Source organism: Manis javanica, chromosome 9 (genome assembly GCF_040802235.1).
Source record: "Manis javanica isolate MJ-LG chromosome 9, MJ_LKY, whole genome shotgun sequence".
In the NCBI taxonomy this organism is placed as follows: Eukaryota; Metazoa; Chordata; class Mammalia; order Pholidota; family Manidae; genus Manis; species Manis javanica.
The window spans coordinates 112725515-112752724 of record NC_133164.1 but is presented as its reverse complement, the minus strand read 5'-3'; the positions used below and the strand labels follow the sequence as shown (position 1 = coordinate 112752724).

Here is a 27210-nt window from a genome sequence, read left to right as displayed (position 1 = left end):
TAAGTGGTGGAGATGGAATCTGAACCCCAGGAGAGCGTGTTTCAAAGTCAGAGCTCTTGGCCGTTGTCTTGGTGGCTGATGGGGCTTCGGGTAATCTGAGTCCTCTGGGCTGAGGTTCTGTGGGGTGGCCACTCTCCTGTGTGACCTGTGACCACCATGTGCTTTGGCAAAAGTGGGGATATTTTCGGACACCTGAGGAAGAAACAGCGACATCCTCCTTGGCTTCCCGACTAAACTTAATCACTTCCGGGTCTAACATCCTGTGGGCTACTACACATCCTCTTTGATTTCCATTTCAGCTCTCTTCAGTTACTTTTCTGCAAGTTTTGTCTTTATCATCCCCTCTCTAAGCCAAAAAGGACAATTGGGTCATCATGGCTGATAGAAGTCAGTGATGAAGTTTTGTAAAAACAAAGTCTGTTCTACACTAGATCTGCCATCTGATGGTTTCTGATTATGGATATTACCTTAGATAAGCCATTAACTGCTTCCTCATGTCAAAGCACATATATAACCTGCGTTAGTTGGTGCCGAGAAGAACTGTTAGGCAGAAAGACAGAAATGAGCAGGATGAAAAGGAGAAAGGGCCCTCCAAAATGACTCAGGGAGTGGATCAGGTAGAGCCAGAAAGCCAGAAGTGACTCAGAGAGTTAATCAGATGAAGCCACAGGGTCCAAGAGTGACTGAGGAAATGTCCAGGGTCCTCCCAGATAGGAAACATTAGAAGCACAGGCACAGCACAGTCCCTGTCCCCATGTCACCAAACAGAACCAGCCTAGAGAGCTAAGCACTGCCAATCAAGGACCTCTCTGCCCTGCCAAAACCACATAAAAGAAGCCTCAGAATTAGGCTGGGCCTGTCTCACCTTAGGCAGGCCCGCTCTGTTACTCTGTGCAGAGTGCATCAAAACTTATTTTGCTTTCTTGACTTTGGTTTCTTGTCTCACTGTATCCGACTTCCCTGTGGCACAGAGCTGAGTCCTTCCTTCCTAACAGAATAGCCAGAATCCCCAACTTGGATTCAAATCTCCATCTTGCCCTGCCCTGCACTAATTGTGAAAGTTAGCAAATTGCTTATCTCTCGAAGCCTCCAATTTCTCACCCAACAATCTTATCCAACTAATCAGAGGGCCCATTTCACACGACTGTGAGGAGGACTGAATATGGGTGCGTGGAGGGCCCTTAGTACAGTGAGTGCCTGGCATATCGCCAGTGGCAAGTGTCCCCAGTTTTATTATGGACGGGAAGATCGAAGGGAGGTGCTCTACCTGCCAGTGTCACTCACTCATTTCAGTGGGCACCCCGCACGTGCGCACAGATTCCCACGTGGGGGATACTGATAGTTGCCACTGGGGAAGAGAAGGGTGAGTATTCAATCTAAAATTATTTTTATAAAACTAAACAGTGTACTCTACAAGAAGATATGTCAAAGAAATAATCAATCCTCCCATGTTTCCTTCCATATGCTACATCTATAGCTTTTCTTCTTTCTTCCTAATTACAACCCTTAAATAGAATTCGTGCCTCATATCGAATTTACCGAGTATCATAATTCCTCCAGGTGGTAAAGATACCTCGAGACAAGTGCTGGGCATAGAAGCCACAGGGCATAAATCTGCAAAGAAGTAAAAAGCTAACCTTTTCAAACAATATGGCTTCTCTCTCACTTACCAACTTTACATTTCCCTGTATGGCCCCGGAAGATGACTGGTTAGCCAGAGACGGGTAAGATTCCTCCTCGAGGGAGGAACAACCTAAGACAGGCACAGTCGCAGGGGGGCCATCAGGTGAGAATTTGGGGATCAACAGAGGTGAGGCTCAGAACCTCACCTCCCCTGCTTTGAGAGAAATCTTCTGCATCCGTGGATGTCTTGCTGCCCTTGTCTAGCCTGGATTAATACTTAGTCCCTAGGCACACACCTGATCATCTGATCATCTACATTTGCCCTCTTACAACACTAAACTATGTTTTCTACCTTTATCTTGCATCTACCTACCACTTCAGCATTTTATTAAAAGTAAAAATAATAATAATAATAAAGGGAGAAATGTGGGATCAACATATAAATCAAGTATAAAAATCAAACGAATATTCATATTTGACCTGATTGTTTATAGTTCATAATGCGTGATCAAAACCGAAAGTTTCTGTGATGACTGCCCTTGTACTGTTCACCATGTAAGAATTTATTCACTATCTAAGAATTCGTTCACCATGTAAGAACTTGTTCGTTATGCTTCAGAAGATTGGAGACTGACGAGAATTAGACTTGAGATGGATTAATGATTGTACATTGAGCATTGACCCCCCCTATACTGAATTTTATTGTTGTTAACAACCATTTGATCAATAAATATGAGAGATGCCCTCTCAAAAAAAAAAACAAAAACTAAACAGTGCATCTTGTATATAACACAAACCATGGGAAACACAAAGCACGGGAAGCACAACTCAGCGATGTTTTTGATGTTGGAGATGCACAGAAGAGAGCAGGCAGAAGGGAGCAGGCAGCATAAGACAATTTATGGGGACCAAAATTTCAGTTTTTCAGAAGGGATGGCAGGGTAAAGAATAAGGCAGCTTGAACCAAAGGCTTGCACTGTCTCTGATGCTTCCATAGCATATGAGTCTATGAAAGGACAGGTTTCAGTTTTGATGTAAATTTAAACAGTGCTACCACCCAGTGTTAACTGGATTTTCAGAGTGAAGACGGACAGGGCCCAGTGATGTGAGAATAGAGAAGCAGGCTGGACAGGGCCAGGCATGGGACCCGGCCACCATGGCCACGTTGCTGCTTGGTGACAGGCCAGTGGCAGGCGGCAGGCTGAGGTTTGGTGGGAGTCTACGGCAGAGTGTCTGAAGGATCCAGAGTCCTGGCAGCTCTCAGCCTGGAGTGAGTGGGTGGGCCTGACCCCAGAGGTCAGGATGTTCCAACAGGCAGAGAGAGCGTGACAGCAGAGAAGCTGGTAGAGGCGGTACTCAGAGTCCAGAAAGACTGGCAGCTGACATTGGAGACGTACACCAGCAGGGAGCAGGGTCCTCACTTCCGGGCTTGGGCTCAGAGAAGGGGACTGGCCAGAGCAAGGCAGGCCTTTTTTTTTTTTTTAAATCTCTCAAAAAATAATTTTATTTCAACTTTAGAAAAAGAGTCACAGGTTGTGGTCTTCATACTGTCCATCTTCCTCCACATCCTCATAAATTGGTTTGGTGTTTAATTTTTTTTTTTTTTGAGAGGGCATCTCTCATATTTATTGATCAAATGGTTGTTAACAACAATAAAATTCTGTATAGGGGGGTCAATGCTCAATGCACAATCATTAATCCATCTCAAGCCTAATTCTCGTCAGTCTCCAATCTTCTGAAGCATAACGAACAAGTTCTTACATGGTGAATGAATTCTTACATAGTGAATAAGTTCTTACATGGTGAACAGTACAAGGGCAGTTATCACAGAAACTTTCGGTTTTGATCACGCATTATGAACTATAAACAATCAGGTCAAATATGAATATTCGTTTGATTTTTATACTTGATTTATATGTGGATCCCACATTTCTCCCTTTATTATTATTATTATTTTAATTTTTAATAAAATGCTGAAGTGGTAGGTAGATGCAAGATAAAGGTAGAAAACATAGTTTAGTGTTGTAAGAGAGCAATTGTAGATGATCAGGTGTGTGCCTGTATACTATGCGCTAATCCGAGCTAGACAAGGGCAATGAAACATCCACGGATGCAGAAGCTTTCTCTCAAAACAGGGGCGGGGGTGGGGGTGAGGTTCTAAGCTTCACCACTGTTTTCTCCGATTTCTCACCTGATGGCCCTCCTGTGACTGTGCCTGTCTTAGGTTGTTCCTCCCTCGAGGAGGAATCTTACCCATCTCTGGCTAACCAGTCATCTTCCGGGGCCATACAGGGAAATGTAAAGTTGGTAAGTGAGAGAGAAGCCATATTGTTTGCAAAGGTTAGCTTTTTACTTCTTTGCAGATTTATGCCCTGTGGCTTCTATGCCCAGCACTTGTCTCGAGGTATCTTTACCACCTGGAGGAATTATGATACTCGGTAAATTCGATATGAGGCACGAATTCTATGTAAGGGTTGTAATTAGGAAGGAAGAAGAAAAGCTATAGAGGTAGCATATGGAAGAAAACATGGGAGGATTGATTATTTCTTTGACATATCTTCTTGTATAGTACCTTAAGCATGTATAGGTTTTAAACTACTAACTAACTTGCGCACACATATTAACATAATAGGAATACGGTGACATAAACAAAGCAAATCTATAATTACCAGCCATCTCCAGTGAAGCCAAGAAAACCATTTAGGCACCCTAGGCATTTGTGAAAATTTGTCTATGATATGATGGATATTGTCCAACTGTACTTGAACAGTCTGAGAGAAATCAGACAAGTTAAAGCAACCCATTTCTGGGATCTGTTCACATCCCATATGTTCTTTTAACCGTAGATAGTCTATAGTCGTAAGATTTTGGAGCACTACAACTTGCACCCCTCCCAACTCCTGATTGAGTTCCAACAGTACAGATCCGGTCAAATTCGTTGTCTCACTGTATGCACATGCCAGCAAGGCAGGCCTTTTCTAAAGACCTTGGACTTAGCCTTCCCTACCTCAGGTCTGTCTGGCAGGATTCAGGGCTCAGAACCTATCATAGCCACAGGAGCCCCCAACCACCTTTATTTAAGAGCTTCCTAGTCAGGGGTAGGATTGGGCCTGTCTGCAAGGGCCAGCGGTCGGTCGCTTGCTGCAAGCAGTGGAGAGGAGCCGAGGCTGAGAAACAAAGAATTCCTTCCAGAATCTGCGCAACTGCTACTCTCTCCTCATTTTCCTACCTTCCAGTTATATTTCATTACCACTAGTACCCCACATTGCTTTACTTAGAAAACAAACAATCCAACATGTGCTGTTAAAACTATATCCTGCATCTACTACCCATAAGATCTGAAATGTCCAGGGCAGCCCCAAGCTGCAATCAACTTTATTGTTTTCAATATATGGAAGTCATAAAACCAAGTTAATTTTTAAAAATAATTTTTATACGTCTCTTCCTGTAAGTTGGCGAGTGGAAGACAATCGCATGCACTTCACATTTTCCACTCTGGTTTTGAAAACAGTCCCTGTCCTGAGGAGTCTTAAAGAAGAGCATTGTCATTGGGTTATTAGGAAAGGGGTCACATGGGTGACGTTTTTTGTAATGAAAAATACATTCCAAATTTGAAACAGCCACACTGGAAGTTCCTTCCAGGCAAGATTTATTTGGAACACACTATAGTGCTGTACACAGAACCTTCTGTAAATTGATGTTCAATAAATATCAGATGTGGCTGAGAGCAGGGCAGGCTCATGAAGCAAAGCATCCCCCAAACCGAAGCGACCGACATACGTTATTCTCAAAATCAAAGCAGGAAACAACCACTAGCCTTTGGCATCTGGCCTTTCACGCTCATCCCCTTTTAGCCCCTTCCTGCCTTTGAACAGCAGGCCCTGTTTTGCGAGGGGAGGTTCCCATTGCTATCTTTCAAATATTTGCCCAGCCACACCTCCATCAGGGGGTAGTGTCAGCTACTGAAATGTGACCCAGTCAATTTATCATCCTGCCCTCATTCTCAGCCTGTCTGTCCACATTTCCTGTGCAGTAAATGTTACAACCTGCCCCCTGTGTGCTTCTGTGGAAAACTGTGCATTGCTGGACGCCTCTCTGACTATTCTGATTCCGTGGGAGCTGTTGTACAACTCTGTAAATGGTACGTCCCTGACAGAGTGCAGAGCAGCCCTCAGCTGGGGATGTGCAGCATAGTGCTACCCTGTAGAGGTCATTCGAATCTCCCCCACTGCGGAAGAAGCTAGTTTGCCTTCATGCCTACATTCATTTCAATCGTCTTCATCTATAAATGTGTCTGTGTTTCAATTTCTCCTGTGAACCACTTATAACATCTGCCTCCTCCTTCTTTATGAGTAAGATAAAATCTGTAACATGTGTTCATTTTACATCTTTATGAGTCAATTTTACCTTTCTTTTATTATCTCTCAACACTGCCTTTTTCTCACTGGTAGCTTCTTGCCCTTCATTTTGTTGACTCGGGTCTCTTTTTTCAAGGTCTCTCTAATTTGTCTCTTTCCCTGAAACCCCATTGCTGCTATCCTGGCCCAGGTCACTGTCATTTTTCACATGAAGAACTGCAACAGCCTCCTATGTGATACCCTGTCCCCAGCCTGGTGGCCCACTTTTCCTCACATTTTGTTCTGCATGCTCTCGCTCCTTAACTGCAAATCACATCCTGTCCAAACTCCTCAAAGACCGCAGCACCTTAACCATCAGCCAGTTAAGAAGTTGGACTCTTAAGATACATTGTGAGCTGGGCCCTGCTCACCTATCTTCCACACTTTCCTCTTCAACTCAAAAGCTGACCACAATTTCCTTTAAGAACTCTTAATATGTGGCTGACTTCTGGGCCTTCTCTTGTGCTCTTTCTTCCACGGGCCTCTCTTCCCCACCCCGTCACAGGGCTAGCTCCCAGGTACCCAATAGGTCTCAGTTTAGATGTTGAAGGGAGGACAAAATCTTCCCCCTACTCTCCCGGGTTCCATGTCTAGGGCCTGAGAATCAAACCGAAAAAAGACAGATTCACAAAAGAAAAACAATTTTAATTATGGACTTCCTGTAGGAGTTTACTAAGAAAATGGGTTCAAGGAGGCAGCCAGATGATTGAGGCTTATATACCATGTTAGGCTAAACAAAGGCAAAGGGGTTTGGGGCTTCTGGGTCGGGGGAGGCAAAACGGGGTGGTGAGGAAATCGTGGTAAGTAAGGATGGGCTTGTTCTGCGCACGGGACTCTCTTGGGTGTTAAGATTTATGTCCTAAGAAGCCCTCTTCATGTACAGAGTTCTTTACAAATGGCAATTTCCTTTATAAATGTAAATTTCTTTTACAAAAGGAGACAATTTTCCTTTGCTTTTAGCCAGTTAGAGGGAGGTAAAGAACGTTTCCTGTGTCTGCTGGTTCTCAGTTGCTATTCGCTCAAAATAATCCAAAGAGGCATATTATGGGGTGACATATTCTGGTACCCTTCACATGTCACTTTCTAAGGGAAGCCTTGTCCATTGTCTGTCCTGTTCTTTCCCTATGGTTTTGTCCATGATGCTGTGGGGCTACACTCTGTCCTCCCTAAGACTGTAACATGGTGACATGGATGGTCTTCTTAGCTCTGTAGCCGCCAGTGCTAATTTAATACCCTAATAAATATTCACTGGATGCATGTGACTTGGGGTGTGGGTGCTGACTGTGGCCCAAGAATATAGTAGTGACTTTTTTCTACTAGGATTCCGCAATAGTTATTAAACCTTAGAGCTGGACTGTATCCAGAGATCATCTTCACACTCTCTTCCTTCGAACAAAGAGATGAATTTGCTTGGAGCTCACAGCTGGTATCGCAGTTTGGCTCTGAAGGTACAGCTGCAGTGGCCTGAGTTCCAGAGCTGTGCTGCTCCAGCCGTGGCCTGTGGGACCAGCAGCACTGGCATTCGTGGCAGCTTGTTGGAAATGGAGAATTCCAGGCCCCGCTCTTCACCTCCTATGTCAGAATCTGCATTTTAATAAGGTGCCCAAGTGATTCAAATGTACATTAAAGTTTAAAAAAACACTGTCTAGGGGTTCCACATTTACCAGCTGAGTGATCTTGGACAAATTACTTAACCACACAGATATTTCTACAACTATAAAATGGAGCTCCTGCTCTATATGCACAGTAGTCACCCCCATCCCTGGGAGGTATGTTCTAAGACTCCCCATGGACGCTTGAAACCACAGACAGTACCAAACCCTATATATGTACTGTTTTTCCTATAGATACATACCTACAATAAAGTTTAATTTATAAATTAGACATAATAAGAGATTAACAACAATAAATAATAACATAGAACAATTATTAACAATATACTGCGATAAAAGGTGTGTGTATGTGGTCTTTCTCAAAAATGTATCTTTTTGTATGTTGCCCTTTCTCTTACTGTGATGATGTGAGGTGGTAAAATGCCTGCGAGAAGAGGTCACATGAGGTGAATGACGCAGGCGTTTCGATGTATTGTTAGGCTGCTACTGACCTTCTAAGAATAGGTCAGAACCAGGATCACCTGCTTCCAGACTGCGGTTGACCATGGCTGCCTGTAACCGCAAATAAGGGGGGAACTCTGTACCTCACTGGGCTCTTGGGAAGGTTTAAAGAGTTAATATACATGAAGAGCTTAGAATAAAGACATTTAGTAAGACCTTGACAAATAATTAGCTTTTGATAATATGACACCAGACTGAACAGTGACACAGCTCAGTGGGATGTCAGACACCATCTGAAGGGCCAGTCCACAGATGCATGCGATCTGGTTAGCCAAAGCCTGAAAGTCCAGATTGGAGATTTTATTTCAAAAATTTTATTTATTAATATTTGATGCTCTCACTTAGGAAAGATTCATCTATTTCTGGCCACCCACAAAGAGGGCTTTATGTCTAGAGTAGAAGTTCAAAGACAAGACCAGTTCGTTCTGCTTTTCTGAGAATTACTCTATATGTGAATATATATATAATCTTGTGCATATCTTCCTGATAGTTCTCAGTGGAGTCCATGTGGTTTCATATGACTCGCTTTGCCTCTGTTTCCTGTCCCTGGCCTCTTGGCACCTGCCTTGGTCCCCACCCACCTTACTAGATAGTCCTTTATCCCAGTGGGCCTGTCGGTTCTGGGCTTTTCCTTGCAAACCAAGTTGAGACCTTTCAGACTGGGACAGGCTGGTCGCCGCTGCTGCAGCAGTGGTGAAGAGAAGCTGGACCAGACTTAGGTGGGGGTTTCTGGCGCACCCCCCCCTGATACTTTTACTTCCCTGGCTCTGAGAACAGACTGAAGCCGAACTTGCATCATGATAAAGGCACATTAACCTCTGTAGCTGCGTGCAGTGGGCAGGTGTGAAGCCCCATACTCTTCAGCAAAGCATGTGTTGAACCTCCTCGTGATGTCAGCCACTGAGGTGGATTTGGAGAATATAGAGGTGAGTGCTCCAGATCATGACTTTAAAGAGCTTATATGCCTTTAAAGGGGTCATGTGATGATCTGGGAAGCCTTAGGACCGATTATTTTATGGAAAGTACTATACTATAAAATAATGTGGAAAAACTGATAACCCCACCATTTCACGTATTAGTGTTTGTCATTCCATTTTGCTAAACTTATATCTGATCATTCTATCACCCCTTTGTCTATTTGTCAATGTCAGGGTTCAGACGAGTCTCCCCAAAATCTGCCACATTGTCATGTGCACTATTTTGAGCTGAAGGCAAGATCCTGTGGGTCCAAGAGAAAATTTTTCCCTCCCTTAGCCACCTAGAAGAATCTAAACTGGAGGTTTTTCCCCGAGTAAGAGTTATTGCCAGAGCTAACTTTCATCTGAGTGACCTCTCTGTACGGCAGGGCGAACACCTGATTACCAAACACCTTCTCTTCCTAGTGTCCCATGACTTGCCCTCCTTACCTTGGAAGGCCCAAGGCCCTACCCCATTCCTTAGCTCAGAGGGCATATATACCTCATTTTACCTTTCTGTCTTTCAATCTCATGTATGTGGGGTTCCTATACAAAATTAATTTTGATTTTCTCCTGTTAATCTATCTCACATCAACTTAATTCTTAGACCAGTTGGAAGAATCTTTGAAGAGTAGAGGAAAATTCTTCCTCCCCAACATTTATTTATCTTCCTAAATATTTTTACATAAATGGAATTATTACACATGTGTATCTTTTTCTGCAATTTGATTATTTCATTTAACAATGCTCACAGGCATTTTGGGGTCAGTTTCTATAATGACACTCCTTTCTTAAGGAGATACGTGAATTAGTTGAATGGATGTACCATCACTTACTTGATTGCTTCCCTTGTATACAGATCAGTGCATAATGTGCAAGCATATCATAGAATAAGCTTCTAGGTGTAGACTTTCTAGCTCACTAGTTATGCATATATTAAGGTTTAAGAGGCAATGCAAAGTGCTTTCCAAAAACCTTCTGTACTAATGTATATGCCTAGGAACGGTATATAAAAGTTCCAGTTTCCCACCCATACAAACTTTTTTCTATCAATAAGAGAAAGAAAATGTTACATTTCAGATTTTTATTTCTTTAATAAGTTGAATATCTTTCCACATATTCTTTTGCCATTTGTGTTTCCTCTAGAATTCCCTGTCCCTAACCCCCACCTCTTTTCCTAGGTTTTTGTTGTTGTTGTCTTCCCAGTTTTGCAGGTCTTTGAATATATGGCCATTGACTTAATGTCTTTTATATAATACAGTATCTTCTCTTGGCCTATCTCTTGTCTTTTAATTTTATTTTATTTGTCCATTTTTCTTGTTGCCAGGCAGAAGCTTTTAAACAATTATTACATACTCTTATACTCATATCTGCACATTTTCCTTTATGACTTCGGAATTTCATGGTTTGTTTATGACATCCCTCTCCTGACCCACGACTATAAAGCCTAGTACAGAACCTTAAATTTCATATATAAAGGTGTGAATCTATTTGGTTCATCAGTAATATTTTATTTAAAAAAATATACCTTCTGAGTGCCTTAGATTAATGGGCGACACACATCTGTTAAACTGTTGAATGACATCCTTTAAAAGGAGGTTTATTTGCCAAAACATTCAAGCTAGATTGAGTTCACCAGACTTGCAGTAGCTCTGTAAGTATTCTCAGTCCTGTCATTGGATCTTTTTCAAGAGAAAGAACTTAAAAAAAAAAAATCATTCTAAAATCTTAATGTGCAAAGGGAACACAGGTGGAGTCTCCTTGCGTTTTCCAGTGTGAAGTAAAGGCTGAGCTCCTTGCACGCAGGATTGTGTATCTGGCCATGTCCCCACACCGCATCCGGGGTAGCATGTCTGGTGAGTGTTCTCAAACATGTTACTGGAATCCAGGTCCTGCATGTCTGGGGACTCAGGGATGAGCAAAGGAGGCCTCTCAGGGAGGGTACCATGAGAAACAGTGAGATGACACCATTTAGGAAGTAATAATTAAGGATGGATGAAATGGGCTCGTTTTAGAAACCACATCTTGGACAGAATCTAGCTCCTCAGCTCCTGCTACTGCAGCCCTGGCTACGCTTGGAAGCTGCCTTTTACCAAAGCACCTCAGCCTTTCCTCTCAGTGTCACCCAGCTTTGGCAACAAAAATATCTAAAGCAAAGACCTTTTGACTATTTCATGGCCTTTTCCCTTGGATATTTGAAGGGCTAAAAGAAACCAAATCAGAGGGTAAAGTTTCAGGAGACTTGACACGGCGCCCATGATTTCCCCATCAGGTCTTGGTACCAGTAGCCTGGTACCCACGTGCCTGGGCATGAGGCAAACTGCCAGCTTCCTTAAAGGTGGGCACTGGGTGGCCTAAGGCACCTGTCATCCTAATCCCCAAATGGCCTGGAGACCTAGGGCAGACTTACTGATCTCAGGCATAGGTGAGCAGGAGAGGCTTTGGGGATAAAGCGCCCAAGGCAATTAGGGAAACAGAGAGAATTCTCAGTGTCCCCAGGCTGATCCTCCTCCAGTCTGGGACTACCTTCTGGGATAGGTGCCGATCCTGTCTGTGTAGAGGCGTAACAAAACTTCCCTTGCCTGGTAATGCCCCTGTTCCCTTTTTCTCTCTCATCTCTGGCTGACCAGGTTGCTCTTCCTTTCTCTTCCAGTTCTACTCTCAAAGCAGGTCAGGTGATGGAGAGAGGGGGACAGGCCAAAACCGAAGGTCAATGTGGAGCAGGCAGGGAACCTCTGCCCAGTCCCAGGAGAAAGCGGGAGCCCCACTGACAAACGGGCACATAATGTGGGCAAGTGGTTCACAGAGGACTCGTTTCCCAGAGCTGCCTTAACCAAGTACCACAAACTGGTAGCTTAGAACAACAGAAATTCCCCTTTTTCAAGAGAGAGAAGTTAAAAAAAAAATTCTTTAAAAATCTTCATGTGCAAAGGGCACACAGATGGAGTCTTCTTGCTCGACTCCCACGGCAGGAGGCTGGAAGTCTGAAATCAGGGTATCAGCAGAGTCATGCTCGCTGACACCTGTAAGGGAAGGATCCTGCCTCGCCTCTTTCCAGCTCCCGGGGGCCCAGAGGTGCCTTGGCCTGCAGCCCCACAGCTGCCATCCTCATGTGGCACCTCCCCTCCCTGTGCTCCTCACATAGGTGTAGAGGGGTGCCAAAATGTGCCACTCTGTCATGGAGACTATTTTGAGCTGAAGGCAAAAAAAAAGAGGACAAGAGAAGGTTTCACCCCTCCCTTAATCCCCAGAAAAATCTAAATTGGGATCTTTCCCAAAACAAGCATTATTCCCAGAGGTAAGTTTTATCTGAATGACCCATCTTTGTGATAGGGCATGCATCTAATTAGGATGCTGTTGGCCTTCTGATGACATTTCAGAGGGAGGACCATCTGTTTGCCAGCCGCAGTTGACTGCAACTATGGGAAGTGAAACCACAGATGAGAGGGGACCGCTATACTTGAGCTCTGCTTCTGAGAGCCAGGGTAGACAGGATCTGCCATTCTGGAGAGCCGCCTGGCAGTGCTTGGTTAAATGTAAAATGTCCCAGCAATTTGGCATCTAGGAATACATCCCAAAGAAATTCTCATAGTCCCATGATGGGACGTGCCCAAAGATGGTTGCTGTAAACTTATTTTTTGGTGGTAGGGAACTGGAGGCACTTGGATGTCCAGTGTGAGAAATGAGAGTGAAATGTGGTGGATGTATGGTCCAGGGTGTTGTGTAAGTTAGACGCAATGGATTAGATACATACCTAAGAACCTAAGAACATGGACAGATCTTAAGAGTGTAGTGTTAGTAAAAAAGAAAAAGAAAGAAAAACAGAATGAGAAACATAACACCATAATTTTTAGGTAAATTAAATATATATATATCTTAATTGTGGTGTACTTATAAAAGTCTCTATATGATAAAATGTCATAGAACTTTCAGAGTGCAAACAAACCCTCACAAAATCTGCCTAAGGTCTGTTGCCTACATATTGTTTTATGTCAATGTCAGTTTTTTGGTTTTGAGAATGAAGGATAGTTATTTAAGATGTCACCATGGAGGGAAGCTTATTTGGACCTATTATTTTTTTAGGTATCTTTTTAGGTACATGATAAGATGTATGTAACTAAAATTTACCACTCTAACCATTTTTAAGAATAGTTTGGTAGTGTTAAGGCAATTCATGTTGTTGTATAACCATCGCCACCATTCATCTCCAGGATTTTTTCACCATCACAGTCTGAAACTCTGTACCCATTAGATGGTAACTCCCCATTCTCCCCACTCCCAGCCCCTTGTAACTTGTTCAACTTTCTGTTTCTCTGAATTTGGCTATTCGAAGTGCCTTGTTTAAGTGGAAATACACAGTATCGTGGATCAAAATTTCATTCCTTTTTATGTGTAACAGTATTTCACTATTGGCGTATACTACACTTCTAAAAAGTCCATATTCATCTGTTGAGGGACACTTCAGTTGTTAAACTTTTTGGCTGTTTGAATGATGCTGCTATGAACGTGGTGTACAAGTATCTGAGTCCTGGCTTTCGATTCTTTTGGGTATATACCTAGGAGTTGCTTGATCTTATCATAATTCTATATTTTACTTTTTGAGGACCCACCAAACTGTTTTCCAGTGTGGCTGTATCATTTTATGTCTCTACCAGCAATGCAGGATATTTCCAATATCCCCATATCCTTACCAACACTTGCTATTTTCTGGTTTATTTTTTTTTTTTTTTTGTCTTTAAATGATAGTGATCCTGATGGGTGTGAAGTGGTATCTCATGATTTTGATTTGCTTCTTTCCAACGAGTAATGATGTTAAGCATTGATGTCTCTCTATACTATTTTTTCAACAGCTTCTTGTGTGTCTGTAATTGCTTCCAAAAAAAAAGCCATATACATCCTATAAATAGAGATCTACCTATGTGTCCATCCACATACCCATCAATGCCACACAACAGTACCATTCTGCAAGAACACATACAACGGAAAAGATACACATTAAACAGGTAAGAATGGTTGTTTATGAGGGGAAGTGAATGAGGTCCGGTGATAAAGAGAATAAACAAAGCAACAGAGGGCCATTGAGGACAGAGATGATACAGTGCCATGAACTGAGGAGCATAATTAACACAAACACTTGTACATTAAGTCCAAAGAAAAAAAAATTAAGAAAACGTAAAATAAAAGGAAGGCAGAGAAAATACATTTTTAAGCCTACAGCCATTCCTGGCCCTGTCTTTCCCCTACTGTGCTGGCTGCTATGTGAAAGGCAGAAATGCCTTTATTAGCTCCCTGGCCTCTTTCCCACTCTCCATTGCCCCCAACAAAGAAATCTAAGTTGGGGAGATGGGAGGTGGGTAAGCCCAGGTGGTCAAAAGAAGAGCTGCCGGGAATAAGCAGCCACTTGGCTTCCCAGCCCTCCCCACAGTCAGCGAGCTACAGGACCTTGGGCCTTGGCGTCCTCTTCAGGAGGGTGAGGGAATCATCTTCGCTGGGCACATTCTCTTGAGCATCGCTGCCTCGGTTAGTAATGTGACCTGCTGGTAGGAACCACCCTCATTTGCAGGTGGAAAGAGTGGACAGGTTCTTTAAAGGTGACCTCAGCTGGTCTAAAACCTAGGGAGGAAATCAAGGGAGGTTAATTTTTCTCAGGAAGCTGCCACTTAGACAGCTTCAACCTTTTCTTTGGCATTTCAGCATTTCCAATGCCAGCTGAGACCAGTTGGTACAGAAGAGGGGAATTTATTAAGGGGTGTTGTCAATTTTTAAAAATCCAAACAAAACCCAGAGGAGGTTGAGCCAAAGGTTGTAGAGTGAAAGGCCTGTTTGTTTGAACTCCATTTAAATACTTGGCTTCTTTTAAATAAATACCACCAATAGTACTTGCCAGAAATCAACTTTAATAACACATATGTGTGAGCCTCAGCTCAAAGTGCTATATACTGGAAAGGCCAACAGCTCTTCCAAGAGCAGTTTCCCTCACCAGGATGTGGGAGAGAAGATACATCTCCATTATTTACATTACAGGAGGGACACTTTACTCTTCTGTTTCACTTAGGAAAGAAGATGCTGGCAATCTTTTAATTAAACAGCTTGGATTGTATTTTGGGTGACTATGCACCGTGAACCCGGCATGAAGGAGAGCTGGTGGCGGACGGGCCGTGCACGGCGGCCTCCCGGCTGGTGACCTCAGCCCCAGGCTTGTGGAGTTTGCCTCTGAACCCACATGACCACTTGGCTCCAGAGTCACCTCAATGAAAGTCAGTTTGCTCCAGAGGAAACACATTCAGAGATTAGAGGCACAATTTCTCATGGAAATTTCCAGGTGATAAATGCCCCGCAGGCGGGCACCCTTTTTCTTCCTTAACATCAGCTCTCAGATTCAGAATAACAAACAAGCAAAATTAGCTTGAGGGGAAAATAAATAAATCGAGGAATGCAAACTCCATTTCCAAAGTTACTTCAGAGAGCCTGTTTTCCTTATATATACCAGCACTTGTTGGGTTTTTTTTTGCCATTTAAAAACCTGCAAAAACAGAATGGAGGAAAAAAATGAGGAAGACGCATCATTTTGGAAAAAGAAAAAACCATTATGGATGTGTTGCTTTTAACTAATCTCAGCGCAATAGTCTTCAGTGCTACTAGGAAACGTAACATGAGCCTATGTTAACAGTACATTTAAGCAAGAATTTAACAAAATTACCATTTGTTGACAATAACATGAAGTGAATCCGAAGTATGCTGGCACCTGAGGGGATGACCCAAGATCTGCTTGGGCTGGAACTTGTATCAGTGCAACCCCACGATTTTTAGGAAGTGTTAAGTCCTGCAGGCTAAGTGGCCCTTACAGAGACTTTTGCAGGCCCTCCCCAAGCCCGCAGAGATGGCATATGCAGCCTAGGTGGAGCTGCAAAGAGCTGAGTAGGGCAGTCTGCCAACACACTCACACCACGCTCTCACACATGCACACACACACCTGCCTCACCACTTAGCATGGTGAGCTGGCCCTAGGTCCACCTCTTCCCCCAGCGTTCTGGGGGTTTCTGAAAACAGCTCTGGGGATCACTAGGAGAGGGCCCAAAGCAGTTTAGGGATCAAAGACTCCCGGGTCCTGTGCTCTTTAGAACACAGGTTCTAGAGGCTGTTGCAGTAAGTCCCTGAGGACAGCCGGGGGAAATCTGGGCCAGAAATAGTTTGGGAGGCGTTACATCCTTTGCATCCCTCTAGGAAATGATAGTGTTCCTTAGACTATTTCTATGTTGGAAGTCCTGAAGCAAAGAATCCTGTTTAACCTTAAGATAATTTATAAAATAGTCTTCCAGGAAATAGCAGTTTGCAAAAAGCTGCGCAGGTCAGGGATGGGAGGGTTTCCTGGGTTTGAGGAAGTAACCCCTCCCTAAAAATGGTCAGGTGAGCACCCGGGATTCCTCCCTCTGGCCTAGGTGAGGAAGCTGGCCAGGAGAATGAGGGGGTGCTAGGACAGGGTCCTAGGGCACAAATGATTCCTTTGTAATGAATAATGGAAATAATCGAATACTGGAACCCACTGGAACACTCGCCGTTTGCTCACCTGACGGGGCTGCCTACAGGTCTGAGTAAGGTGCGGGCCTGTATGAGCCCCTGCCGGGTGCCGGCCCTTCCGGGCCTGTCCCGGTCTCGGAGCTGAAGGTCTCCAGTCTGAGCCTTCTCTCCGTCCCGGGCAAACCTGGACCAGTCTAGACGCGGGTCACCTTAGCTCTCTTCAAACCAATAGCAGAGCATTCAGTTCAATGCGGTTTTGAAAACACAAGAACGAAAGGTCGTCCCTCCTGGGGCTGGAGGAGATCGCCTTTATCTTGGTAATTCCCTCTGCTCATTTTTGTTACCTCTATCGGTTTCCCGTTAGTAAATCCCTTGGAAGGAAAGGGGACCGGAGGCCCGCCGGGGCGGGGCAAGGTGCGGTGGCCGGGATGGGGCTCCCTGCCGCCGCCTCAGACGGGGGGGACACCTGTCAGGCAGCTCCAGCCAGAAGGGATCTGGAGGTCAGGCCGCATCCAGGCCGGGGGAAGGAGCTGGTCAGGCCGAGTGGCCTGCGGGCGGAGAACCCTCCCCCGGGACCCTGGCGCGGCCGTGCGCGGCCGCCGGTCTCCCCTCCGTCTGCGTCAGACCGAACCGCCGTGCGCCGGGCGGACGAATCCCTGCCCCTGGCTCCTCTCACGCTGCCCTTCCTTTCCTTCCTAACTTCCTCTCCTCCCTCCCTCTTTTTCTTTCCTCCTTCTTTTCTCTCTTTCTCTCTCCACCACCCCCAACCCCTCTCCCTCCTTCCTTGCTTGCCTTCCATCATTTTTACTTCCCCTTTATTTTTAGGGCTCAGTTGCCCAAGGGCCACTACTGCCCCCTTGTGTTGTATCGGTGGAAGGACTCCGTGGCTGGGATATCTGCTCACCTGGTGGGAAGCCGCAGACCTTGCAGACGCGAGCAGCTGTGAGTGCAATTGAAACGCGATTGATTTAATAGTGTTGGCAAAGGACACACGTGCCAGCTGGGGTGACGTTACAGATGGGGTGGCCTGACTGGCAACTTGGAATCCATACAGCTCTGGCTGAGGAATTCCCTAAGAGAGAACAGCTTCATCTGGGATAATGAGCTTGTTTGGGTCTTTGTCTTGAGCTCTGATAAACACCCAAGAGCAAGACTGTGTCTGTCTTGTTCAACATTGAATATTTAATGCTTAGCACAGCACCTGGCCCATATCTATTAGAAAAAAATTTATATATATGGGAGTCAGATTCAAATCATAATTGCATGTGTATCCTAATTATATATGCACACACAACATTATATTTTTACTACATGCTAGGAACGGTTCTAAGTGCTTGCTATGTATTATTTTCTGAATTTCTTACAAACACCTCATAGATTATTACCCCCATTTTACCAATGAGGAGACTGAAATACAAGATTGGCAACTTGCCCAAGGTAAGTGTCAGATCGGGACTTGAATCCAGGCTGTCTGGTTCCAGAGCACCTTTGGGACCCTTACATTACACGTCTCCCATTTATATGCATCTGTATTTCGTTTTAGTGAAGTTGCATCTGTTGTTAGCACAATAATATGCACTTTCTAAGCTAGAAAAGCCCCCCAGTGTGCAGGCACTGTCTACAGGGGATACGCTGGTGGGGAGTTGGCACTGTCTGGGAGTTGAGCACCTTCAGCCAGCCAGGAGCCTCTGCACACTTCCTAAAGCCTTGTTCACATAATCCGATTGGCTTCAGTTTTAAACCAGTTTGGACAATTAGTTAAAACTTTTTAAATCATTAAAGTCATGGAAGGGAGGCCATTGTGAACAAAATTTAAAATCACATTTTCCCTATGTGCAGGGTACAGTTTGCAATCCCCATACAATATATATACTCAGGCAAAAACATCAAGTGCCATGCCTATATTGATTCTATTGTTTTCACTCAGTTATGCCTTTATAGTCCCATTTATTTGCTCTGCAGCAGCTGTCTGTACTTGAGAAGCTGTGGTAAAGAGCCACTGCTTGACAGAATAGGCCAAGTAACGACAATATTCTTTAGCATAAAGATGACTTTGAGCTAAAGACAATTAGAAGAAGCAAAGGTCTTTACCACCTCCTTCTAACTGCCTTAAAACTAAAGTGTGAATTTCCCCTTTTGTGAAGGAAATTAACATTTGTAAAGGTGCTTCCAGACCAGGAAGAGAGCTTTTTATCCAGACAACTCTTATCTCCTGAGATACTCTGACGTGCACCAGGTGACCCTCATTTGCCACACCTTCCCTCCCTTTCCCTTCCAGTAACTTCCCTTCCCCTATTCGAAAGCCCAAAGCCCTTTTCCTTTGTTTAGCTTAAAGTGGCACATAAGCCTGAATCAAATGGCTGCCTTCTTGAGTCTCATTTCTTTGTGAAACTTCTATGCATACATACATAATTTATTTCTCTTGTTAATACATTTTTTATCAATATGATTTGTGGGCCCAGCCAATGAAAGGGGCTTTTCCTCCCCTACATTTTCATCCCTCAGCCCCTAGAAACATTAATCTTTTTTTCTCTCTCCATAGATATGACTACTTTGGTCTTTTTTCATCTAAATGGAATTATTTGATGTGCTCTTATGCCTGGCTTCTTTCACTTAACATAAGTGTTTTCAAGATTCATCCATGTTGTAGCATGCATTGGTGCTCTGTTCCTTTGCATGGCTAAATAATATTCCATGTATGGATGTACCACATTCTGTTTACTCGTCCATCCGTCAACAGACATTTCAGTTATTTTCACTTTTAGGCTATTAAGAATAATGCTGCTACAAAGAAAAGTTCATGTGTACATAAGGTTTTAATTATCTTGAGTTTATACCTAGAAGTAGAAATGCTAGGCCATTTGTTTAACTTTTTAGGGATCACCAAACTGTCTTCCAAGTGTCTGCCATTTTACATTCCTGTTAGCAGTGTATAAAGTTTTCTAATTTCTCTGCATCCTTGTCCACATTTGTTATTGTTATTGTCCTTTTTGATGGTAGCCATCCTAGTGGTTGTGAGCAGTTCTCTCATTGCGTCCACTCTCTTTTTGAAGGTTTCTAATAACTAAGTTTTTGGGCAGTTTTCAGACATTTCTGTAAGTTTCTAATATTCTTCTTAGCCTTGTTTCATGGCCCCTTTTTTTTCCTTTAGCTTTGTAGTTTACTGCTATTATATCTTTCATGACTCTGAAATAAACACTTGTAGTTAGACATTTAAACACTTGTAGTTAGACTAATCATATGACTCTATATATGGAATAATTTTAATTGCTTTATGTATATGGAGCTATTTATCTTTGAAAGCTCCAAAAATAAAGTTACCATAGGTGTCTAGTGGTTCCCTCTCTGGTGGCATGGGGTAATCTTTGTGTCCTGTCACACTCTGTATGACAGATGTGTGACCAAACCTTACTGTTAATAACTTTACTTTGTAATTGAACTTTTACCCGTCACAGGCTAAGGGGCAGGTTATATAGCTGGTTCTGAGTTAATTACAACTGCCATTATTTTTTATTTGCAGTGCCTGAGCAAGCAGTAAAACAGCAAGTTAAGTCACATTTGCAATGGGACCGTGACTCAATTAGTGTTTTTGAATAATAGGCAATAGTAATTAAGGTCATGGAAATCACAACAGCAGCAGGATGTGGTAGCATGGCTTCAGCAAAGGCTATTTTGTAAATCCTCTCCTGGGAGGAGGTTGAAGGGACACAGAATAAACCAGATGGAGGCTCTCTCCTTCATGTCTCTTGCAAACTGGGAATGGAAATTCTTGAGAGAATCTTAACTAATTTTTCAATTATCAGTATACTAACTTCTATTTCAGAAGCTCAAAACCCATAAGGTCCTCCCATAGGTCCTCCATGGTAGTATTTTCAGTCCAGTTAGCAATGGCTATGAAACTGAGGCTGAAAGCCATGTGCAAGCATTAACATGTCCCTGGATGACATGTCCCTTGCATAAGGATATGTTAGGGGATGTTGGCCTTCAAAATTGGCTTTGTAAACCCAAGCCTATAAAATTCCTTCTAATCCAGGAAGAAATGTCCCCTTTTGAAGGATAAGAAGATTGAGGCAAAGCACGGTCATGTGACGTAGGTGTGACTGCCCCCCTGCAAGAGGGATCCTTGGTGAGGCATGTGGTTCTCATTTTAGATTTTAGCTGCTCATATCATCTTTCCAGAGCTGCAGGTACTTAGATTACATGCACCCTTGTCTCTACCCTGATATCTTATACTGGTAATAGAAAATCTCTTTAGGGAATAAAATAAAAAAATTAATCCAAAGGATGAGACATTATGAATGTTAGGATCAAGAACAGCTACAAGAAAGTGGGTCCAAATTAATGCTCTGAATGCTGTTAAAATGGATATCAAGCCATCCTTGAAAGTGAGGTTACTAAAGGGAGAGACTAGGTTTGGAGATGAGCTGACAGTGTCTGAGGGTCGATCCCTTTCTCCTGCTCCCCTACCTCCCCACAGTTCTGGTCACCCAGAAGCCCAGTCCTTGCCCAAACTCAGGACAATAGAGTAGTTTGCCTAGGCATGCTTCCCTAGGCCATTTGTGTTTACTCTCTCCCCAGTTTGCAATCATTCTGTTTAGAATCATGAGGCCAATGAAAAGGCTGTGTGCTCCTCAAATGCATGTGCTAAAATCCTAACCCCAATGATTATGGCACTAGAAGGTGGGGCCTATGGAGGGGCTTAGGTCATGAGTGTGGGTCCCTCAGGAATAGGATTCACTAATCTTTTAAGAGAGGTTTCTGAGAGATTCCCCACCCTTTTCACTACATCGGGACACAGTACAATGCTGGCTGTGAACAGGAAGAGGGTCTCACCAGAACATGACGACTACCCTGGCACCCTGATCTTGGACTTCCCAGCCTCTAGAACTGGGAGTGATAAATTTCTGTTGTTTAGAAGTTACCTGGTCTGTGATATTTTGTTATAGCAGCCCAAATAGACTAAGACCAATGCTTAATACAGGTGTGTGCTATAAGAACCAAGAGGGAAGTCAAGGAAGGTTTGGTGAGGTGGGATTTGAGTATGGGTAGTGAGGCAAGATAGTTGGAGATGAACTCAAATGCCACAGTAAATATTTTGAAGCAGTAAAAAATTCTGAGCAAGAAAGGAACATGTAAAGGATGATTGGGGTATAGAAGCCATGGGGGCTCAAAGAGAACATCTGGGTAGACGAAGATGAAGAAAAGGTCACTCCAAATGGGAGGCAGAAGTTGAAAGAAGGCCCAAGTTTAGTTAGCGTAGATATTTTTTAAAGAAATAGGCACCACGCACTTATCATTTCTTTATATCTTCCTAGAGTTTAAAAGATGATTCCTCTTCTGACTTTCACTCCCAGTTTCTAATGTCCTGTTAGAAATCATTCAGGATGGAGTGACTTTACAATCAGTAAAAGAAAGGTCACAGGTGTCTTGTACTGTAGGCTAGAAAGGGTGAGGATGAATTGAATTTCCATAAATTCCCCTTGGAGACAGGAAGGTTTCCCTGTGGAAGGGAGTGGCATATGCCATCACAGAACGTGCCGCTTTGACATAAGGGTTATTTTGAGAAGAAGGAGACGCGAAAGGAGCTCTTTGCTTTTCCTCCATTTGCCTAAAAGTAGCAGAGGAATTTGTGAAGGTGTCTTCCCTCACCCCCCACCCATCTCTGCCCTCTGCCAGGAAGGACAAAAGTTAATCACCGCAGAAGCTTTAGACCTGTGTTATCCTGGAGAGGGCACCAGAAGGACCTACAGAGCCAGCTTTCATAACTAACCTCTATCTTCCATTACTTCCCCTTATATTTGCCTTTCCGCGATTTACCACCCTAGAAACTCTAAGTCCCTTTCTTTTGTCATTTCTCTAAAAATATGCTGTTCTTTTAAGTTCTAACCACCCCACTGAGTTATTCATCTCTGGGTACTTCCATGCTTATGTGTGAGGCACATGTTAAAAATCTCGATTTTTTTCTCGTTAGTCTGTTGTCAGTCTAATTTGCAGGACCTCAGCCAACACAATCTGGGATAGGTAAAGAGAGAAGATATTTTCCTCTCCTACATGTGGCTTCTCATAGGGGTTTCTCTCTTGTGGAAAACCACCCCTCAATGTTCTCTTAGAGATCCTACCATCTTCTGTGGTAACAGTTATTTTTAATCAGTGGAAGTCAAGTAGACAAATGAATCTGTCTGTTTAGGCAGCCATAAGAAGATAACGCAGGGTGGGTGGCAAATGACAAAATGTATTGTCTCCCAGGGCCAGATGCTTCAAGTGTGAGACCAAGGGGATCTCAGGATTGCTTTCTGGGGAGACCTCTTCCTGGCTTGCAGACGGCCACCTTGCTGTGTCTGCACATGGCTTTTTGTCTGCGCTTGCCTGTTGGGGTGGGAGGTGGAGCATCTCTGGTATCTCCTCCTCTTATATGGACACCAGTCCTAGAGGATTAGAGTCCTGTGTGACCGCATTTAACCTTAATTACCTCCCTAACATCTCTGTGCCCAAATACAGTCACTTTGGAGATTAGGGCTTCAAAATATGAATTTCAGAGGAAACAATTCAGTCCATAACACCAAAAAACTCAATTCTGTGGATCAGCCAACTCTGATCATCTCAGAACCAGCTTAGTTAGCCTTTGCTTGTTCTGATTTTTCCAATGCCTTCTAGTGGGTCCTAACCATTATCTTATAGCCCCCCAATCACTGAGGAAGGCAGAGGTGGGTCTTCTCTTGGAGGTCTTTGTGTTTTCTGGGAATATCACAATGGTGGGAGAATTCCTCTGCCATCCCCACGTTCAGGGAACACAGGGCTCAGGTGAAGTTCAACACCATCACTAAGGAAAAAGCCTCTAAATTATTTTGATTGGTCATCCTTAACGTAAGTTTTTTTGAGCCTACACCCTCTAACATATTTATTTACTCATTCATTTATAAATTATATACATATACTACAGTCCTGTTATATTAATGTTGTAAAATATACACAAAATATTAAAAATAAATGAAATAAAAATAATTTTATGTCAAAAATAAAGAGAAATAACAGTTTGATTGCTTCCTACACTTTACTTGGGAGACCACTGTCCTACGTTTAAGGTATAGCAGGAAAAAGAGCAATGGGTTTAGAACCCTTTAGAGTCTGATTCTTCAGTTATCTACTGTATCACCCCTTCTGATTTGCTGAGTTGCAGCCAAAGACAGAACAACCCCCAGGGAGCTCCCACAGGCTAAGATTCCTGGCCCAGCTTTGGTTTGTTTTGGTGCCAAATACATTTTGGTGAGGACATCACAGAGCGCTGCGCCTTCTAATAGAGGGATTGAAGGAGAGCTGGGAAACTATGTGCTATAGGAAGACGACCTGGGGTTTTTTATTTTTATCTTTGAAGAGCTTACTTAGCATTCGAAACCAAGCTTACCCTTTAGTTATGAAAATTTCACAGTACTTCTTGTTGCTACTGACCTTAAGGGCTGTTAGAAAAGGAAAGTTAAATTTTATTTACTTGCAAATGAATCCAGGCTCCAGTGGATTGAGCATGCAAACGCAGCTTGAGGCCCAGTCACTTAGATGTGAATTAAAACACCCGCCCTGGGGTAATAGGGTTTCGCTACCTCTGAGGAACCCTGGGGGAAGCAAGGGAAAAAGCCTGGGCCTGCCGGGGGTAGCATCTGTTGTTATGCTAATGTACCTGAGCAGGTGTGAATGTTTAGTTCTCGGACTCCTGCTTCCCTTCTGTCCAGTTTTGGATGTTTGTGGCTCGATCACAGGGAAGGACCCAGGGAGGTTCTTATTCCAGACTCTTAAAGAATATTTTTTTAAAAAAAGATAAAATCACAACTGTCATACAGATATAAAAGCGAGCACATGGTAAAGATTTTATTTAACTCAAATTAGTGAGGTCTTACAACCACTTCAATGGAAAAGTTAAAAAAAAAAAAGGAAACAGACCCATGGAGTACACTAATGTGGAAATGGATGTGCAGAAACACTCCAGTCGAGCTTTTACATTAGAAGAGAGAAGTTAATGGACCCTGTAGGGATAAGACAGAGCTTGCGTGTCTGTAGCCAAGAATTAGTTTGCATCGTATCAGTCATGTACATTTAACGGACTTGTAAAAGAGCTCCCCTACCGATTGTATAACCCAGAGAGGAGTCCTCTAGCATCCAGACAATGTGTAGTTTTCCATGGAAGGACAAATTTGTCCCCATTGCTTCACACCAAGGGTCAAGCTGAGTGGTGCCCACTGGGCTTGCGTAGCTTCGGGGCTGCTGGGCCCATTTCACGCCCCCCTCTGCATTCTCCTCTGCTGTCCTATCCTTTGGTGCCGACCGCAGCCCCCAAGCAGAACACCCACACAATGGGACTTCTCTCAAATCCTCAACATGTGTAATATTTTTATTTCTCTTAGTTCCCACTACTTTGTGATCCTGGAGATAGAGAAGGAGAATGATGTCTGTCAGGTTTTTTCTGTTTCTAGTGATGACCTCTCCCTCTTTCAGAGGTCTGAGGAGCTGGCGCAAGGAGGCGGAGGAGAGGAGGGTGGGGTTCAGGCTGGGCCATTGTGACGACCTACAGAATTCTGGGGACTTAGCGGGAGCCGTCTCCAATTGCTGTGCTTTTTCACTCCACCGTCCAGCTGGAGAGGAGAGGTGGGGGAAGAGGTGCCCAGTGGGAGAGAGCAGAGGAAGGAAGACCCAGCAGTGACAGGAAAGGCTTTCGCGGAGGTGTTTCTCTCCGGATAGTTTTGAGGATGTTTGAATCCCACCCGGCCAAGTATCACGTAAAATTAGGAAAAACAATAGCCACAAAATCAGCACTCTCTAAACATATCCATGCCTTCATAACTTTATCCATGTGGTTTGATTTTCCCAGTCAAGTTAAATTTCAAAACAAAGCACCACCACCAAACAGAGTAAACCTCTGCTTGGGCAGAAGAAACATGGGTGCGGGTGGGGGTCTGTCACCACCCTGGTCGAATGTCCAGGCCTGGAATTGAGATCCAAAAGACAGGCACTCAAGAGCCTACATCCAACAAAATTCCAATTCAGAGCCTTGTGGAAAGGATTAGGTCCTACAGTGATCAGCGTGGAAGCATTTTGTTCATTTTATCTCAAGCAAGAATGTTTTCTTGGTAGTGTTTCATTCAGTTCCGTCTTCACTCATTGAATTGAATTCCTGCTGTGTCATTGTGCACTTGGCCTAGTACCCGGAAGGGACTGGAGGACGAAGGAACTAACCCACAGCTCTCAGCAAAATAGGACCTTTGCAGTTCCACATCCTATTGGTAAACAGCAAATTCTTTTCCTTTTTTTTAATGTGAAGCCTTCAAGGGGCGTCAAGGCTTAGACTCAAACTCATACAGCATCACAGCATCAGCCCCATCGGATTTAGTTAATACTGGAGACATGAGTGAGGGCAAATGATCACAAATAATCCTGTCCACTGGATGGGAGGGTCTGCAACGCCACATTGCATAGTGGGCGGGAAGGAATTTGTGGCCATATGCATTTATAAACGTTATACACACACACGCACACACACGCACACACACACACACAGCATCAGGTATATTAACATAGCAGGGCATTTCTCTTGTGACAGGATTGTCCTTCAGAGTTGTCATTCCTTTGTTCATCTCCATTGTCAACTCAAATGTGTATTTAGATGTTCCTGTAAGCAAGGTATTCTTTTAAGCATACCCTAATTAACTCATTTGAGCATAACAATCTGTGATAATAGCAATGCTATTCTCATTGTAAACAGGTGGTAGGTAGCATAAGTGTTAGGAAAACAGTTTTATTTTAATTAATTGATTAATTTTTATTGCAGTTTCTATTACATACTGGAGACGTGAGTGAGGGTAGTTTAATCCCTGTGAGCTTTGGTATTTTAAACTAATAAAATGAGATGGTTGCAATAAAAATTTCAAGGTTGCTTCCAGTTCTGAGTATTTGTCAACGCATTTCTATTGATTAAGTATCATGGACCATGTATGCAGAAATAATTATAGCAACCAGTGTTCTTATTTTCCCTTTATTGTTCTCATTGCTGACAAACACTTAAAATAATATATTTCATGAAATATTGCATATAGTTGAGTTGCATATTGGGAGAAAGCAGAAAAGATTTCATGTTTACCACCTTAATGCATTAATCCTAATATATTATTTTGGATAACATACATGTGTATTTTATAATATTCATATAATGAACCATTGTTTACTTATTTTAATGGACTCAACTATATTTTGAAATAAATATTGTTTTTCTGCTTTATTTAATTATAACTGACAGAATTGAAAAATAATTAAAGTATACAATGTGAAAATTCAATATATGGGAAATTCTCATTGGAGAAAGCTGATGTCTGTACTGTTCATGGCCCACTCAGGCCGTCCATTCCAATCCTATTTGATGGTCTTAAATGTGTCTTTGAATCTGGTTTGAGGGCATAGGTGGTATGAGGCCGAAAAGAGGCATAGGATGTTAGGTCCAATGTGAGTGGAAGGAATGGTCCAGAGCTTTCTCAGCTGTGTAGGCCATGGTGGCAACTCCAAGAACTCAGCTCAGAAATTTGTCATTAATCTTGCCAGCCTGTAGGGAGCTTTCAGTTCATG

General features: G+C 43.3%; 1 long non-coding RNA gene across 3 annotated transcripts in view; it reads left to right on the top strand.

Annotated features, from left to right (window-relative positions):
* The first annotated feature begins 16174 nt into the window (after nt 1-16174).
* Nucleotides 16175-27210, top strand: part of LOC118971928 (uncharacterized) — a 69270-nt gene continuing 58234 nt past the window's right edge. For 2 of the 3 annotated variants that reach the window (XR_012121252.1, XR_012121251.1), the window contains exons 1-2: nt 16175-16925; nt 17434-17550. This is a non-coding gene — a long non-coding RNA (uncharacterized lncRNA). The remainder of the gene's footprint in view (nt 16926-17433; nt 17551-27210) is intronic. The other variant, XR_012121253.1, reaches the window with a different exon arrangement.